General features: G+C 27.9%; 1 long non-coding RNA gene across 2 annotated transcripts in view; it reads left to right on the top strand.

Annotated features, from left to right (window-relative positions):
* LOC132935965 (uncharacterized) overlaps positions 1–21036 on the top strand; it is a 137870-nt gene that overhangs the window by 98156 nt on the left and 18678 nt on the right. The window contains exon 4 of one of the 2 annotated variants that reach the window (XR_009663370.1): positions 8793–9092. The exons of the other annotated variant lie outside the window; for it this stretch is intronic. This is a non-coding gene — a long non-coding RNA (uncharacterized LOC132935965). The remainder of the gene's footprint in view (positions 1–8792; positions 9093–21036) is intronic. 2 annotated transcript variants of the gene reach the window in all.

Here is a 21036-nt window from a genome sequence, read left to right as displayed (position 1 = left end):
TAATAAGTTTTGATATTCGTTTGATTTTCTAAATGAATTCTAAAAATAATGACCTCTTTACACGCGTACTTTAACCTACATTGATTTTAAACACAAAAGTAAACGGAGAAATACGATTAATCGTTGCGATATACAGGATGCAACAGAGCGGTACAAATAAAATTTAAAAATAGGTAAACGTGCAGTGACAAAAACCGTGAACATTTTATGGGTAACGAATAATTTAATAAATATACTTATAAATCATGTCAGGAAATTCTTAAGAAGAAAATGTTGAAAAAAGTTATTAAATAGGTACGTTTCAAATTAATTTACTCCAAAAAATAATTATATTTTAAAAAATCGTAAGCGCTTTTTTCCATTAAAATTAGATTTAAAAATTTACTATTTTGAATTTTCCCTCAAAACATATATCTAGGTAATAAAATTATTTATTTTCGGTATTCAAAAAAAAAAACAAAAAAATGTTACTTGAAGCGCAAGTGTCGATTAAAAAATATAAATATACAAATTTAAACACCTATTGAATATTGACTAGAACGAAAGTCATTTCAGTTGTCTGGTCTTACATTAAGATGTATATAAAACAAATAGGCACGTTTGTATTTATAATAAATAATAAAATTAAAACATTCAACTTTAACATTATTGATGTTATGGGTACCTACATCGAAATAATTAATTATTAAAAACGTTCTTTTCAATATAAGTTTTAAACACATCAAATAATAATAATAATATATTATGTTATTTAACCAAAACTTGGACTCCTTTTGAAAATAAATTACAAAATATGATTTACAACGTTTTATCTTACTAAAATCAATTTACTCCAAAAAATATATATATTTAAAAAATGGTAAACGCTTTTTTTCATCAAAATTAGATTTACAAATTGGCTATTTCGAATTTTCCCCCAAAAGATATAGGTATTACAATTATTTATTTTTGGTATTAAAAAAAAAAAAACCAAAAAATGTTACTTGAAGTGGAAGTGTCTATAAACGATTAAAAAATATGTATACATATTTAAACAACTATTGAATATTGATTAGGTTTTTTTGTATTACATTAAGATAATAAGATGTATATAAAAAAAAGGCGCGTTTGCTTTTTGAAGTCAAATCTCGAATTTACAATAAATAATAAAATTAAACTTCTACTTTTCAACTATTGAATTATTGATGTTATCGGTACTTAGGTACATCGAAATAATTAATTATTAAAAATGTTCTTTTCAATATAAGTTTTCAGCACATCAAATAATAATAATATATTATGTTATTTAACCAAAACTTGGACTCCTTTTGGGAATTACAAAACATGATTTACAACGTTTTATTTTACTAAAATCAAGACGAATAAAATATAAAGCACCTATAATCGTATTATTATAAACTTATAACGAAAGCGTTTTTTTAAATAATGAAGCATTCAAAAATCCGCTCAACGAATCACGAACGCTTTATTACCACATAAATATTAACGAAAAACTTTATTGTATTTATTTTTATATCAACGTTAGTCTCTATAATAATATACTTACTGTAAGGATTTGCATAGACCTATAAATGAACTAATTGGATGTTATCCAACACCAACTATTCGTCTGAAGGACACGTGGAATATAACTTTCTCGTGATGTCCTCTAATAGTTTCTATTTTCTAGACTACTTTATTTTACATCGAGGATAACATTTTTGACCATTATAATTAATAGATAAAATTATATAATCGCGACTCTAATCGGTAAAATAAACGATCGATAGTAATATTATATTTTATACTTGAATTAATTATCATAAATTACGAAATGTTGACGAAAAACCGAGAATTTCGAAAAATTGTGTACAACGTCATAATAAGTTAGATCCATATATTGGATCGTGTAAAATAATGTACCAAAATAAAAAGTATTTTAAGTCTATGACTTATTCAACACTCGTACAAATAGATAAAAAATGAGTTTTGTGTTCTATAGTAATGGTCAAAAAAAATATGAATGAATTTCGATGAAAAAACGATTCCGAGCGGAGACTGTCTGTCAGTCGTTATATTTTCTATGAGGATATTATTTTCTATATTTATATTTTATGCTGCTATAAGTAATTTTTTACAATCATAGTGATACGTTGCTATATTCAATCCTTAGTTATACAAATTAAACATTTTGAAAAAATTTAACTTATAGAAATACATTTGGACCATGCATTTTCGATATTTTTAAATTGCAATATACAATACTGATCATGAATCTCGTATTAAATTTTCAAGCTTTTTCAATAAGCATGACATTTATTCCCAAAATTTAAAAAGAAAAAAATATAACAAATTTGAAATATTTAAATACACTGTGCCTACCTAATAGCTTTAAATCTCAATATATTGAATCTGTTTTTGACTTTCAGTAAATACAACTTACGAGTAATCTCTTGTAACACGTTCAAGCCTAAGGTTTTAATATTGAAAATTTTATTTAATTTTAACAACAAAATAATTTACATGTTTTCGTAGTTTTAACAAATGTTGTAAATATTTTAACTTGGACCACTCACGAAAAAACCTGAGATTATATTATGTAATTTAGATATTTGGTAAATAAAATCTATGAATTGACTTATACTCACTTATACAGTTATACACACTTCGATCAATCATAAACAATTTTATCAACACGTATAGAAAAACTAAAAACATTTCAAATATCTATAAAAAAAGATGGATAAAATAGCTAAAAAAAAAAAGGTTAAAATATTTAAAAAAAATTTATAATTTGAAGAAAATGGTTGTGTAAATATGTTGTGATCATTTTAAGTATATCTATCGTAAAATGTTTATTCGTTAATGAATTTAAATAAAAAAACAAAATCAATTTATTGGAAAATTGTTTTACATATTCGTGTTATCCTGTTTTTTTTATTGTTCGTGATTCTGTAAGAACAATTTATGATGATCATCATAAATGTCATAAGAGTCAACTCTTGTATTACATTTTCAAGCCTTATCTATTATAGTTCAAAATGTTATGAATTTTAAAATTTACACATAAAATCATGACTTTTTAATTAAGTTTTGCGAGGAACCTTCTACTGAATTTTCAATATTTTTTACTAAAAACCAAAAATTTTAAGAGTCAGACATAGATAAATCGATAAAAAAAGTTTAAAATCACAAAAAGAAGAATATATTTTGAATATATTATATCAAGTCTAGAAAATCCTAATATAATTAATAATCGGTGGAATTCCAATTCCATTTTAAAATTCAAGTCTCAGCAGTTGTTTGTCCTCTTCAGAATTACCTACACCAAAATCAATCTTATCGACAAATGGTTTTTCTTAAAAAAAAAAATGCCAGTTTTTCTTAAGTTGTCTCAATTATTTTGAATAGTACTGGACAATTTCAAATGGTAAACCAAAGTAGCGATTAGATCCAATTCGCCACTACCCTATCGCCATCGGAGTTGAATATTGAAGCATTTTTACACTGTTCCAAAAGGCGACGACAGACGCATAAAAAAGTCACATCATAGCAGTGAACGAATACATTCATCGGAGCCACTCAGAATTTAGATAAGGCAGTGCGTGAAAAGTTATTTAAAAAAATTAATTGGTTCGCGTTCACGTTCATATTGTTAAAAAGAAACTTCTCGTTACCCTGACTTAAAGAAAGGAACACCTATAGTATCCTTTCCTCGTTCCTAAAAAAGAAAATTATTCGTTCCTCGATAATTTTGAAATTGTATCAATATGATATTTTGTAGTGATACATCGTTTGATTGTTTTGTTTTTTAAAATGTTTGATTTGTTTATTTTAATTAAAATTTTATTTCAAGTTAAAATCGACAAGACCGCCGTGAAATTAGCAATATTCAATATCAACGATATTAGCGTACATAGGTTTAATTATATTATATTATATAATTATATTTAAGTACTAAATTTCTAAAAAAAAAAAAAATTAAAACTTTTGCTCTAAAAATTATTCAAATTCCCAATATTTATATGAATAAATGAACGAAAAAACTAAGGAACCAACTCGTTCGTGTTCCTCTAAAAACTAAAGGAAATTCCAATTTGTTCCTTCACACGAAAAAAGGAACTACGTCCCCGTTAAGTTCCTGAAAATTAAACGAAATCATCGGAACGAGTTCCTATTTGAACGCGTTCCTTCCAAGCACTGGGTAAAGCAACTTGTGTTGCCAAAAAAAATTTTTTATTTATATTGTACGTGTTAAAAGTATAAAATAATATTATATGCCATTATCAAGGCGTTACATAATACATGATATAGGTCTATAGTTTTTAATTTTTCCAAAATCCATTAATTTAGTTTTAAGCATGTCACGCCATTTTTATGAATCTTAATTAGGATGTGGTCATAAAAAACGGTTGAGAAGCATTGGGGTAAAGAGTTAAGAGCCAAACGTAAATATTTTGTTTTTTAAAAACCATTTTGAGCGGGAAACGACCACTCAAATTATTTAATACATACTTAAAAAAAGGTGGGTGAGTGGATCTCGCTCCGCTGTACATTAGGTTACAACTGGGTCACTGTATAATTGATGGTGTTCAATTTGAATCAATGATATATACTATCATTATAATATATTACAAAAAACGATTCTGAGCGGTGACGGGTTGTCAGTGTGGATATTTTATATTACATTAATATTATTATTACTTATTATTAATATGGTAGCCGGTAAGTTGAATTAATATTATACAATTACAACAAAGTAACTAAAATAGTTATTCTTGATTTTTAATATGTATAATTTCGACCAAATTCGAACTTAAAACGACTATAAAAAAAAACGTTGTTTTTATATTTTTGAGAATTTTTTGGTTACAGAATAACCTAGTTACGTGGAACCTTGTTGTAAGTTTTCAATCCTTACCTGTAAAAGTTGAATATCTAATAAATGATATTTAAGCCTTGTAATAAATTTTGACGCCTTTTGGCCCAACAAATAAAATTTTATTGATATTTATAGATAATGAGAATATAAACATTCAGTGAAATTTTCATGTATTTAGTATATACAATTATTCGTTTTTGAATTACAATAAAATAAGAAAAAATAGCTACTTGAGAAATCGAGTGAATATTCGATGTTGTACAATTTTGAAAAGGCTCATAAAAATCTAATTTGACTTTCTTATGGGCGTTTTTTTTTTTTGATAAAAGTAGATAAACGTATGAGAAATGTTGTATTACATTTTAAAACCTTAGATTTAAAAAGAAAACATTTCAGGAATTTCTAACTCAAAATAATTTGCTTATTTTCCTACATATTTTTAATATTTTTCAACTTCTAATGTAACATTATATCTGTTTTCGAGAAAATCGATTTTGGTTTTTGGTGTAACTCTAAAACAAATAACCGTAGGAACATGAAATTTTGACTGAATGTTTATAATTGCATTTCCTATACACCATAACATTTTCCAAATATTTTGACTTATTTTGAGCTGTTTATGGACATTGTCAATTTCCATTTTTTTCTATAAATATCAATAAAATTTTATCTGTTGAGTAAAAAAGCTTGAAAATTTAACAGAAGGCTCCTAGGTTATTGTTTCAAAAGCGGATGAAAAAAATCAAAAATCCTTGGTCACAGTTTTTATTTATAAGCATTTAAAATTCAAATTTTTACCAAATACGGAAAAATCACGAAAATTAGCAAATTATTTTGAGTTGAGAATTCATAAAAATTTTTCTTTTTAAATAATCTAAGATTTGAAAATGTAATATAAGATTACTCATAAGTTTTTCTACCTTTATCAAAAAAAAAATGTCTACAAGAAACTTAAATTAAATTTTTATGAGCGTCTGAAATGTATATTTTTACAACATTTGATAACCACTCGATATCTCATGTAACGATTTTCTTATTTTGTTGTAATTAATAAACGAATGACTGTAGATACTTGAAAATTTCACTGAATGTTTATATTAGCATTTTCTATACACCATACAATTTTGAAAATAATTTGACTCTTTTGAACTGTTTACGGATATAGTCAGTTTTCAATTTATTTAGTTTTTTTTTCTATAAATATCAATAAAATTTTATTTGTTTGGTAAAAAAGCGTGAAAATTTAATATAAGGCTCCTGATATATCGTTCTAATAGTAGTTAAAAAATATTAAAAATACATATTATGCACAATTTTTTTTATTCATTAGCATTTAAAGTTCAAATTTTGACAAAATGTATCAAATTTATAATTTATTAATTATTTTGTAGTTAAAAATGTATAAAATGTTTAACTTTTATGGTTAAGGATTGAAAATTTAAAACAAGGCTCCACGTAAATAGGTTATATAATATAAATTACTTTATCCAAAATAATATCATCAAAATATATACTTATTTCATAGGCTCCTATCATACCTATCATAGGCTGACTGACCGTTTTCGCTCAGAATCGTTTTTCTTATACAATGATATCATATCATTGAATTCAAATTTAACACCATCCATTACAGTGACCCACTTGTAACCTACTGTACAGTAGAGCGACATCCACTTTTTACTTTTGGCCACTAAAAGTTCCAACTATTCACTTTTCTATCAGAAAAGATACCGTTAAAGAAAATCTAAACACTTTTACTGTCCTAAAAGGTGGCGACAAACAAAAATAAAAAAAAATGAAAACACACACACATCATTGTAAAATAATACATTCATCGCTCCGCTCAGAATCCAAAACCTAACACAAGTTTTCAACTTTAAAAGAAAAGAAATACTTTTTTTATCTGTGTAATGTATAAACGTTTTTATTTGTTTGATATTGCACGCACAGCTGAGCTCTCTTCTTTTGCTGTAGAAAATTTGCTTTCTAATCCAAAGCTGTGAGTACAATGCAAAATATGCTGAATACACTTATTGACGATAATAAGTTAGGTTATTTTTAATATAATAATTATATTTTAGTTTTTAATATTATTCTCAACATTTCGTTGTAATTACATTATATTATTAAGCCCCTTAAAAACGTGTGTCGGCGTCAAGTTATATAGTGGTGTTTCGTGTATGTTGGGTGGTATTGAATTTTGATGCCATACAATTTGAAGTTTACAATATTTTCAGTTACCTGCTCTATCACATAAGAATGCATTTTATTACATTTGCGATGACTGCTAGAGTAAGTCAATAAACATTTTACTAATTGAATAATTCCAATTTATCACTCTGAATCAACATAATATACCAATTCAGTAACAATAGTCAAATATAAAAATATTTTTATCTCCTGATAAATTTATCTACCCATTAAAAATTGTTTGGGGCAATTGTCTCAAAAAAATACGCTTGTATGATACTGATCGATACATTAAAAAGATACTTTGAAACATTAATTTTAGATTCTGAGTAGAGCAATGAAGGTATTGATTTTACAACGATGTGTGTGCGTTTTATTTTCACTGTCTGTAAATATTTTTTATACCTAGTAAAAGTAATGCTTCGATTTTCAATTCCGGCATCTTTTTTCCGATGGGAAACTGAATGTATTTGGTACTTTGGAGAGGTTAAAATGAAAAATTCTCCAGAGTTAGAAAAACGGAGAATCTTACACAAAACTATTTTTTGACAAAATCGATTTAGTGTAACTAAATAACTAGTTATGTAATAACTTTGAATTTTCACCGAATGTTTATTTTGGCATTTTCTATACACCATAGAATATTCAAAGTGTTTGGACTCCTTTTTGCTCTATTTATAAACACAGGAAAATTTAGATTTTTATTAGTTTTTTTTGTAAATTATTGTGGATAAAAATTTTTCGCTCTGCCAAAATACTTGAAAATGTAATACAAGATTCTTCATAAGTTTTCCTACTTTATACAAAAAAAAGTTTACCGGAAACTCAAACTAATTTTTTATGAGCGTTTGAAGTTAGACATTGTTCACCAGTAATTTAACAAATCGTCATGGAACAATTTTTTTGTTTTGTTATAATTCGAAAACTATACTAACCGAAGGTACTTAAAATTGTCGCCAAATGTTTATTTTATAATTTTCTATGTCTGATAAAATATTCAAAATATTTTGACTTGTTTTGAGTTATTTAGAGACATTTAACATTTGAAAATTATTTTTTAGTTACAAATGTATAAAATATTCAATTTTTATAGTTAAGGATTAAAAATTTAAAACAAAGTTCCGCGTAAGCAGTTAATTCTGTAACCAAAAAATCTAAAAAACATATAAGCACGGTTTTTTTTTATAGATATTTTTAGTTCAAATTTTAACGAAATTACATAGATTTTAGTTATTTTCTAGTAATTTAAAAACATTATTCGTGGACACTTGAAACTATTATATATTAAATACAAATATGATGGAAATAATATTAATTCGATTTACCGGCTACCGAATTGATAATTAGGCTGACAAACCGTTTCCACTCAAATTCAGTTTCGTATAGAATGATCATACCTATTTTTTATCATTGAATTCAAATTTAACACCATCCATTACAGTGACCCACTTGTAACCTATGTTGTACAGAAAAGCGGTATCTACCTTTTTTTTCTTAAGTTTCACAACTTTTATCAAGTGGATGCCAGTGAAATAATAATTGTTTTCCCATAGACCCACGCGCATACATGAACAAGACGCATCCACGTGATATTGATTTTACACCTATCACAAAACGTATAGAAAATAATATTACTAAGGATTTGACATACCCTATATGGGTTTGTATGTTTTGTTGTTTGACTTTTAAATAAAATGTTTTTAAATTTAAACGTACATTTCGTTTTTTTTTTTTTTCACAGACAATATCGCGGTACTCAAAAACGATTATGTACAGTAATCGGTTGCTAAAAACCGCTTGCTACAATATATTTCTTCAAAGACTGTCGTCGATCGAACAATAATTAATTAATTAATTAATTATCTGGTGCCCCTTCAAATACATACAAAACGTTCAGCGTGTTTCTGATCTATAAACTAGGACAAGGTGCACCGTGAAACTTTCCGAGCACGCCTTCTGCCCAAATAAGTGTTAATCGGAAATAACAACAATAATAATAATAAAAAAAAAACATCGTCGCAAAACAAATAAGAAACTCATTGTACGTACTTGATTGGTTCGTTAGGGACTTGAAATTTAAAGCACAGTTTATTCTAATTGCACACAAGCATTATTTGTTGTATACACATTACCCCTGAAACAATTTTACACCGTGATAAAAACGTTCGTTTCGTTTTTCTTCCCAATTATCGCGCAGACCTAAACGACCGAGGAAAGGGGTGATAAATGTTTTTTTTGTTGCCTACTAACAATCAGAGCCTGAGGAAATGAAATTTCAAGGAGAAGAGCCATTGAAACAAAAAAGGTCGTCTATATTCAATGACATATTGCAGTATCGTTAATCAGTATCATTAATTATTACATAATACAATATTTTAGTGAATTTATTAGGCAAGTATCTATAATAATAATAATTTGCTTAGTATTTCATTAGATTATTTTTTGGTTTTATTTTTTTTTTAAATGCTTATAAAAGTGGTTTAGGCTTGATAAAAAAAAAAATAAAACGTAGATTAATACTGACGGGGAATTTAAATAACTTAATGTAGCGCACAGACTAAAAGTCGTGATTTAGGCCCCATTACCCATTTGTATAGTTATTAATATAATAGCGAAATAAGGTTAATTGAGAGCAGTAGCACGAGAAAAATGACACCAGACATACTTACACGTGTCCGTAAATATTAGATTTTTTAGATTTGTATGTAACACGACATTTAAACGATTTAAACGAAATTTGTGAATATGCGGTAACGTGTCGAAGTATTGGAATGCTGCATCGAATGTTGCATGAAGGAGGAACAGAATTTGGTGTTGACAACTCTGCAGTACTAGAAGCATGGAATAATATTCCAATTTCCAGATATATTTTGTTCTGTCGAAAAACCATAGCGATTGCGTTGTTAACAGTTTTCTCTTCAACATTGCTGGTGGGGGTCTGTTTTCCGTATTAAATTGTGTGCACTCAAAGACCCAAAGAAACAGATTAACCGAGGAAAATTCGACAGCATGACGTATCAGGTATACCATGCAACCAACAACATAGCTGCTGCAGTCAGGCATAAAAAATCTACAAAGAAAAACGTTTCGAACGAACAACAAAAGTTCGTTTTTTTTTGTAATTTCTTTCTGCATTTCTATCATTAGTTTTACATTTATGTTTTGAAATAAATTCTCCGAGTTAATAAATAAAAATAATATTGTTAATAAAATTTTTTGAAGTAGTAACTATAAAATAAATAACTACCTGCTGCCACGGTTGAAATTTTCTTTTTAATTTTATAATAATTTAGCACGATGAACGAATCGTTTTTGCCATTCCTGCTTTATAGTTTAGATCATTTATCGACATAGACAATGGATAGAACAGATGGTTGAACACAAAAGAAACGATTAATTGTTATAAGTCCATTTATTCCATTATGCAAGTGTTGTAACTCAAATATTTAAAAAATTTAAAAAATAAAATAATAAAAATCGTATACCTATTGAAGCATAATAATATTATATATTGAGGTTAACCTATTATTTTTCCAATTTTTAAAAGAATATATGGATAATATTTGTTGGTTTTTTTAAAGGGTATATCTTATTTTATGTGTCTTAACGGAATATAAATCTTCATTATAATGGAATAATAACAATGAAATATTTTACACATTTATAAAATCTTTGTAATAATATCTATTTAGAAACAATTATAACTCTATGAATATTAACTAAACGTTTATGTCGTTAGACAGTTAATATTAAATTCAATAACTATAGAATTAAGATGAAGCTACCGTAACGATAATGTAAACTTGTCAAATTCATATTTTAGTTCATAAAAGTCTCGATATAATATTATAGAACCGTGGCCTCAAATAATTGTTTTTTTGTTGTATTTTTCGAAAAATAGATTTATTGACGGTAAAAATAAGGAGCATAGTTGGTACCTATAATACTGACTGTATTATGGAAGTTTAGTATTTATCAATAATTGACCTTTTGAATTATCTTTTCATATTATACTAATGCGCTTTTCCGGATTGTTAGTCCAACTGAAGGCACTGGAAGTGCAATAACCAGATAAGTAAATTTTCTCAATTTTTTCAGGAGACGAGAGAAACCTTCTAAAAATTGGTAAATGAACCAAACGTGATGTCATGCCATGACGTGTAGAAATAAGACTTACAAAATAAAATAATTTTCTTTGGTGTTCATTCTATATTCATGATCAGGGCTCATAACTTATAGCATATGTATATATATTTTTTTAAGAGGTCTTAGAGATTCCTATATTATGTGAGTTATATTTATTTGTTTCAGAAAACCAAAAAGCTAAATATGAAATTTTATGTTGCATATTTCGAATTTTAAATGCTATTTTGCTTTTTTGTGTCTATTGAATACCGTAGACTTCAAAACCTTTGAGATTACCACGACACAACAAGCAATTCTGATGAAATGTTATTAAATGTTTTTTTTATGTTCTAAAAGGTTCAACAGTTTTTTTTATACTTATATTTTTTGCATATTTTAGTATTCTTAGTGCACATATTTTAAGCTTTTGTAAGAATGTTTTAAAAAGCATATTTTGCGCTTATAGAAACCTTTTTTAGAGCTATATTGTTATGAGCCTTGTTCATGATAATAATTGATTAAAACCAAAAAAATGTTGATGGATTCATTTTCTATATTTGCAGGTATGGCAATTTTTTTACGAGAATTTTTTCTTAACACAAACATTTTAAAAACGAATTTTGGAAAAAATTAGACTTATCTGGTCATTTATATCTCGTTGTTATCTGGCCATCTCGGTCATTTTCAGGGTCGATAGATCAATAATTAATTGCGTTAAATAACAGCCTAATAATATTTATTTTATTCAATAGACCTTAACATTATTTTTATTGAAATACAGTAAAAAATTTGAATAATTAAATAATTCACTATAATAATATAATTTTACACGATAATATATTTTTCATAACAATGTGTATTACTACAATAAGCATACTCCGTAACATATAATATAAATAAATAGCTTTTTTCAGATTTAATAAACGTATTGTGATTGTGTTCGTCTTTTTTAACGATCTATTGTACAACTAAACTCAATTCCATTTTTTGTTTTAGAAATTTTTCTGAAATTCAAATTCATTGAGAATTAATAATATAAGTAATTCAAATAATATTACACTATGATAATATATAGTTATTAAAAACTCGTTATCGTCTAACGCTAAAATTCATGCTTTGGTTCGTTGATAATAATAACGAAATACCCAAATAAGTCTCGATGTAATAAATTATAGAATATTGGCCGCAGAACAATTAAAGTTTTTGTGTTTTTCGAAAAATCGATTTATCGACGGCAATAATATTGACCCTAAAATTGATCAAATTTCGTTTTAGGCGCAACTGGTCCATGGCCACAAATTGCCTGTGTATGTATTAGGTTGCGTGCATCTGTTTTTTAGGCGTAGTTAGTATTTATTTTTATTTAAAATAATGCACGCCGCCGTGTGTGCTGTATAATAATATGAATGTTAAAAAACACAACGGTTAGTTGTGACAACAAGGTTAGGAGGTACTCAATATGTATTTATTATTTAGAAAGACTGAATTCTTAACAAGAATACGACCAAAAAAAAAAAAAAGGGTTTTATTTGCGATCCGCAGAGGTTTTATTTTTTCCCGTAGATTTTAAATAATTAATTTATAAAACGCATAATATGTGAAGATTTGTAAACTTGTAGAACCGTTTCGTTTGGTTTTTAAATTATTGAGTTAAGTTGTCGAAAAGATAAACAAGCTACCTTTATAATTGACATGTACCTACAGTAAGTCGTTGTAGTTGTACTCAATTATACATTTTGGTTAATCTATTCTAAATATTTATTGAGTGAGGTTAGGTTGGTGAAAACAGAGTTTATTTGAGGGGGAGAAATAATTTTATAATTCTGTCATACAACACAACACCAGTAGCCGTGACACTGACGAGCAAAAAAAAAAATAATAAGTACGTGAATTCTGTAAACAAATTGTGAATAATAATTAATAATTGTGAATGTGTGTTGAAAGCCGATAAGATTGCCTATAAAGCCCCTTGAAAATTCTTTCTCGTAATAATGTGGTCATTAATAATGACGTCTTTAATAAAAATCGAGACATTTAAATGAATTTATTTGTTTTTATTTGCACCGGGATCTTTATTAATTCGTGGATACATTGTAACATTTCTAAAAATGAATAAAAGACATTTAAAAAATATATATTTATAAATAATCTGTAGTTTGCCAGATAGTCATTAAATTCCATAAAAGCTGTATTTAAATATTGCAAATGTGACTGTGGTGTTATGGTTTGTTTATAAAACACCGTTTGGACGATAAATCAATCACTATAGAGTATAGGTTAAATGTGACCTTACGAGTTACAACAAATTAAAAATAACGTTTTTAAATTATTATTCTTTTATACCAGTACATAGGCGCCAATACGAAGAGGGAGCTTTAAGGCTAAGGTCCCCTAAAAATGCCGATAACTCTTCCAAATTGCTCATTCAATATTATTGTATAGTAGGGCTTCAGCTCCCCCCCCCCAAATCTCAAACGCCATTAAGTGCACCCATGCTTAGGCAGTTAGACAGGATTTATCAATATTGTCGTGACCGAAAAATTTAATATTTGCGCCGTACTACCCGCGGACACCACTATGACGTTTGTAGTAGAAGATTCTAATATTATTTTTATTTATATTTTTTATGTAGATCCTTACAAATGATATAGGTACGCTAAATAAGAAATGAACAATCAATATGTAACCATTAATGAGTTTGAATAAAAATGTTAAACTTTGTTGTTTACATTTTTACACTTGATATAGCACTCCTAGAACAAGACTGCCACAACTCAAAATGTATAGTTTTGAGAAAAATTAATTTGAAGTTTGGACCTAAGATATTTTAATGAGTTTTTTACTTATGCGTTTGAAATTTAACACTTAAATACTTACAATCATACTTTACAATATTAATTTTTCAAATATTTTGATAATTCACTCTTAAACCCAAAAATTTAGACTTGTGGCCATTTACAATTTTTTAAGTAAATGCAAGACTGCCATATTTTGAGATGCGACTGTATTGCATACAGAAATTGATTTTTAGATGGCCACTTATTAAAATATGGCAGTATTGAATTTAAGCCATGAAAAAATGCAATTATAAATTATAAAATGCAATACTGCCACAACTCTAAATATTGCTGTTTTGCACTCAACATATTACACGATAATTAGTTTTTATTCAGTGCAAGAACGCCACAAGTCGAAATAAGGCAGTCTTGAATTTTGACTTCAGTGATAATTTTGATAAATAAAAATAAGTATACTGCCATAAAGTAAATATGGCTCTCTTGCATTGAAAATTAACCAATATTTAAATAATTGAATACTGACACATCTCTATTATAGAGATAGTAATATAATAGTGGCTAAATAATAGTGGCTATAATAGTGGCTAAATGAAAAATGATATTGAATGTGGTGTTCTTGCATTTAATAGAGCTTATTTTTCTCTATCCAAAAGTAGTCATAACTCAAAATTCATGAATTTTGAGTTGTGGCAGTCTTGTTCTAGGAGTGATATCGCATTTGCAGTATGTAGCGTATAGTTTTGCAGGGATAAATTACCACAGTACCTACCTATATAATCTTAAAGTTTAAAACTACAATAATGATGACATTAATTGACTGTCAACAAGCTATATGATAGATAAGTATTGTAATTACAAACAAGTGACACTAAAGAAATAAAAGTCATTGTAATGATTATTAATGTGCAACATTGACGAAGGTATTTACCGTTTGTCGTTTGATAATTTCCAATAAACGTGTCACGACTTTTTGTTTACCTCTTCTTTAGTTTGATGTGGTAGGTAAATGCCTACTGTTGATACACAGAGTTCGACCTACGACTTTTGTATAAGCAATAATTTTTCATTTTTTACCTCGGGCCACAAGTGTGCAAAAATATGCAAAACAGAAAACTTAACGATTTATTATAATACCTGTTTATACCTGTTCATGTTTACAACCATAATTTTTAGACAAATGCGTCTTTGATAAACAAATGGCCGATTACAATTTATTTTACAGCATTTTATTGGCACTGATGATAAATTATTTATGACTTATAATTACACCCCTTCCCCATCCGACATAATGCAATAAATATACTGAAATGTATTGTTAATAATATAAATATAAATCTAATTCTATAGTATTAAACATAATATTATTACACGTATACCTACTTATGTGAAAAATTAAATAAAAATTAACAATAAATATATTTAAAGTGCCCGTGACGAGACCATAAGGTAATATGTATTAGTGTCAGTACCTACATTGATTGAATTGGATAAATTGTAGACTAATATTTTTTCCTAATTTATGATAACACATAATAATATGTTGGCAAGTGCCGAGTTGCTCTAAAGTTCTTACAGTGCAAACCGATATTTTCAGGCCATTTTTCAATATTTACTGAAAATTACTTACATCAAAATAATTTGAAAAATGGTTTTAAAATATTTGTTTTGTCCAATCAACTTATAGCGATCATATTATTATTTCACTGATCATGACATATGGTATGTCTTCCTATCTTTCTATTTTATTGTTATTTTCGGTGTCACTGTACACTAGTATAATATTATATTATACCAATACATTACTTTAGGTTATAATATTTTTTTTTGAGTAAAACATGTTCTTTTTGACACCTATTTTTTGGAACTTCTTATTAAAAATTATTAATTTTATTTGATTTTAGCTATGAACAATCTACCAATTTAACAGTGTTTAATGTTTCAAACAAATACAATTTTTAGCATGTCCTTTTATTCGATATGAAATAAAAATTAACCTTTAGAAACAGTTTATTGCACAAACGTTTTACAAAATATAACAATAATTAAAATAATAATTAAAATAATTACAATAACAATTTATTTAAAAGATTACTTATTTAGTACCCAGCTCATTATTATTAAACCGTTGTATCACTAGTTCCATAAAAATTGATTTTTCTACACTCATTACTCATTAACATTATAATGTTCCTAGACAAGCATTAGTCATACATTTTCTCAATCTATTTTTTTAGATATTTAAGAGTAGAAAAAAATCTACGATTATCCCTTTATCATACTAATTTAGACTCAAAACATATTTAAGCCAAAAGTTAAAAATTCGTCACACAATAATTATCGACTTAAAGATTGACGGCCGACGGGTCACTTTTTATGTATTGATTTTAATATTTTATGAAATAATTCACAGGAAAAAGAATACACGGTAGGTATATTGTGTAACGTATTAATTTTATTCTTAAAAATAATTCGTTGAAGTATCAATAACTGATTTAATGGTTAAAGTTTTTTAAGCAAAATAAATTGGTATACAATTCCGAATACTTTTTGTATCTGCCCACCTACTTACCTATTGTCCTTTTATCATGCGGTAAAGTTATTGATACCTACATACTAAAATAAATTAAATTATATAAAATACCTACCAAATACTTGATAAATAAAAAAATAAGGTCCAAGTAATCATTCGGAGGTCAAACACGACTACATTTTAAACCGATTAACATGGATTTCCCAAGTTACATACCTTTTCGATGGTAACTTGGACAGTGACTTTTCTTTTCTTTTTTTTTTTTAAAAAGGTGCTTAGTCACATTATTTTTTAAAATGGACAGTGCAAGCCAATATGCATATTACGTTCACTCATTTCTTATTGGTAGGTACAATATTTAAAAGTAAGTACAATGTATTTCTAAGATAAAAGTACATACAAACAAAAAATATCCCATAATACCCGGTTTTAAGGTAGGTACAAAATAATATTTTGAAAACGTACCGAATGCAGTATATCATGTACCGTATTGCTTTTAATATAGAACTTTTATGTAAAGGACATTTTATAAAAACACACTCATTCGTGTGACGATGCTTGCTCGTAAACACAAACCCGAAGACCGATTGTCATAATCGTTTGCGATTATTGTTAGTATTTACTCTAAAATGAATGCCAGCGACATTATAATAATATTGTGTTGATGGTTTTAAAATGATTCGATTTTCAGATTTAAGTGGTTTTCATTACTTTGAGATTCTAAGCGTTTCTACCCATAATATGAATAATAGATGATAATACATAAATGAATAATATGATTGTGTTTTTTTTTTTTTTAATTGTTGTGTCTGAAGACACTTATCACAGTACGTAAAAAATGCTTCAATCTTTAACTTAAATATCTTTTTTGATGGGAAACTGATTTCATTAGTATTTTGAATAAAATTTCGAAAAAAAGGTATACCCTGCCATGAAAAAGTTAAATTGAGTAAAAATGTCCTCATAATTTGTTATTGTTGGACTAAAACAAGGTACTATAAGTTGATCGTAAGTTCAGAAAAAAATGTTAATGAGCGTCTGAAAATTATGACGAATTTGGATATCCACGCGTAAAATAACGCTTTTAGTTATTCCTCCGCTGCTAATTAAATTATAATTGTCTACACTCAATAAAGTATTCAATATATGTATACTAATTTTAGGCTTATTATTATATAGGTATTTGTAATTTTCGAATATTTTTAAATTTTTTTATTTTAAAAACATGATAAAAACGTTTAGACTCGTTAAAAAAGTCTGAAACTTAGATTTGAAATGTAGCGCACAGACCAAGGTTTATGATTTAAAGTTATTGTTTGTATGGATGTAGTAACAAAATTAAGGTACCAAACCTTTTAGAGTTTAGAGCATTTATCGACATAAAAGCCGTACCTATATATACATATAATATCATATAATTATATAATAATAATAGGTATCGTATTATCTCAGTATTGTCATTCCACTTGTTGAATTAACCCTGCAGTGTGTCGCAAATTACCGGCGTGTCGTAAAAAAATTTTTTTTTTTGTTGTCTATTGTACGTGTCTAAAGTATAGTAATTATACTTATATTAATTATTAATGTATGGCGTTTTATGACGATTTAAATTGATGGTAAAAACCGCAGATAAGGAAGACAAAATATGTTAAGTTATAGTCTCATTTTAAATTTACATAGTATTATAATATTATAGATTTATGATCAAACCTATATAATAGGTTTTATAATAGGTTGCTTTGTCAAAATTCCATTAATTATTTTAAGCACGTCGCCATTTTTATGGATCTAAATAAGGTGTTGTCGTAAAAAAAAAAAGGTCGAGAAGAACTGAGTTAAGCCCATTATATAATTTAAAGGTTAAACTATTATCCGAGGACCCGTTTCCAATTTAGTACGCCCATAGATAATATTTTTAATTTTTATTCCATTTCAAATTGATAATAGGTCAACTGTATCACTCTTGAGAAAAACAGAGTAAATAGATTATTCAAATCGTAAAATGAATTGCTGTATATGTCATGCATAATAGTAACCCACGCGATAAACGAAAATCGATTTTGAAAAAAATATAATATGTTGAATAATTATCATTAGTTTAGAATATCGATAAGCCGAATTTCAATTAAATACTATTCACGAATGGAATCGATCTCAAATTTTAACTTTGTATTTTATCCTCGAATCGTTTGAGATCAAACTCGAACTCGAACTTTTTTCAAATATTTTCAATTAAATTAATTTTTTTTTTTTATGAGAAATCGTGAAAACTGACGAGTAGCTAACGGAAAAATACGGGAAATAAAAACAGTATTCTAGGGTAAGGCTTGATTTTCTCGAAATATTCGAGGAGGTCGGAATATTCAATTTCGAACATTAGTAACTAACGAACTTTTCGAGGGTTCCACATCCCTAGACTTTTAAAAACATTCATGACAACAATCCTCTATAAAATTGTACGTATAGGTACACTTTTGAAAATTAGTCGGTGAAAAATTAGTGCATCATATTGCAAGAGCTCCGTTTCGGTAAAACTGCACTATTGATCATAATTTATCTTTAACTTTAGCAACACGATTGAGCACAGAATATTTTATACGCCACATTTGCGTGGCCGACATTTTGTAATTTATTATTTTCAAATATTATTACACAATTTATTATCATACCGAGCTTACGTGAGCCATGAGTCCAGCTCTATCGACAATATGTTATCAAAATTATTGCCAAATTATGGTTCCGGAGCTAAGTTTTTAGCACTGGGAAAAAATTTAGAACGATCATTAGAGTTGTTAAGACAAGTACATTTTTCAAAATTATTAAAGAAATAATTCAATTTATGTATAATGAGTATTCGATCGACTATAGTATCGCATAGTGCGTTAAAAAAGTTTTAGTTTTTATTTATTTTTTTTTTTTTTAATAACCGGTTATAAATAATATAATTATTATTTTATTGAAAAGAGGCAAACAATTGGCACATGTAAATGTATACAAATATAAATTGATATCGGTGAACGAAAGAAAGATAATTTTTTGAGATGGACAAGGAATACAATTAATGAAATGTTCGGCAATAATATTCTCAGTTTTAGGTAAACGTACCTAATGTGATCGAAACTTCTGGACAACACATTTTCGTATTAAGAATTCAACCGATAAAATAGAAACACAAATTCTGAGAGGGTAAATGGAAAAAGAAAAGCAGAAGAATCGATTTCGGCACAACCAAGCAAAATTATTCGATTTCGAATTTAATAATTTTTATTTTCGATTGTTTCACTTCGTTTGTTTGCTCGGTAGTTTGTTTTGTAATATGAATAGTTCTTATTCAAAATAAATATCCATTTTAATTATTTTCACAATATTGAGTCACGTAAATATTTAGTTTCTTTTTGGAAATGGACATAGTTTTAGTCCAAAAAAATGTCTGGAGGAAAATGGTATCTAATTTTTGAAAGAAAATAGACCCACCCCATACTGTATATTATATGCAGTTATAAATAATTGATAATATTTATTGTATGTATATATTTTATCATGCGGCGACGAACATTGCCGTCATGCGTTGCAACCTTTCGTCGACCGCCGTAAATGAAATAGAAGTTCACTCTAATCATTACAATTTGCTTTGCAAGTTTAACTTGTACCAATTGTTTTTTTTTTTCAATCCGTAGAAAAGGTAAATATATAAGAATAAGAATGTCGGTGAATTGGTCGAAGAAGCAATAAATGTTTTTGTAAACATCGTTTCAGGTACTTGTTAAAACTAGTTGGTTATTATTGAAACGGATTGTATTTCAACTGTCGAGAAGGCGCCCGTAGTAAAATCAAAGACGTAGGTAACAAATATTCTAGGGGGCCCGAAATTGGGACCCACAAAAATGTTCAATCCGGCGCGGTGCACTTGTGCAGCAGCAGTCCGGCACGGTGCGCGTGTACCCGGATCCGTCTGCCCAAGTCGTTTGCAACGTAGGTATAATAAAAGCGGTATAGCTGGATGGTAGGCAGGAATAGGTAACACGCGCCGGGCGTACAGGTCCTGCGGGCGAATAAAATAAAATAAAATATATCTAATTACGATACCGATCGCCTCTCTTATCAGTCGGTGCATCTCGTGCAGGTCGTCGTCGTCGGATAGGTATAATATGACGATGACGATGACGTGCCTCGTCGCGGTATTAAAATATAAATAATATATTATATAGGTAGGTACCCACACACCATACGCGCATCATTATTAATATGTTTTATGCACTGCGGCGTGTTCGCCCGGGCCCGACGAGATGGTTCGTTCGGTTATTTTTTTTTTTTTTATTTCCATTTCGGGTGGTACAGGTGATGGTGTGTGTCACGTGCCGCTAATTATTATTAGATTCGGACAACGGCGCACGCGAACGGTAAATACGACGACGGTGTATAAAATAATAAATTATCCTCGCCCCGTCTCCCACCCCCCCACCCCCACCCCCCGCGCAGCCGCCGTCGGCGCAGCATGCCGGCGGTGTATATAGCAATAACAATATCGTACT

The sequence above is a fragment of the Metopolophium dirhodum genome, chromosome 1 (genome assembly GCF_019925205.1).
Source record: "Metopolophium dirhodum isolate CAU chromosome 1, ASM1992520v1, whole genome shotgun sequence".
Classification (NCBI taxonomy): Eukaryota; Metazoa; Arthropoda; class Insecta; order Hemiptera; family Aphididae; genus Metopolophium; species Metopolophium dirhodum.
Note: the sequence above shows the minus strand (reverse complement) of the source record. Positions and strands in the feature narration are given on the sequence as shown.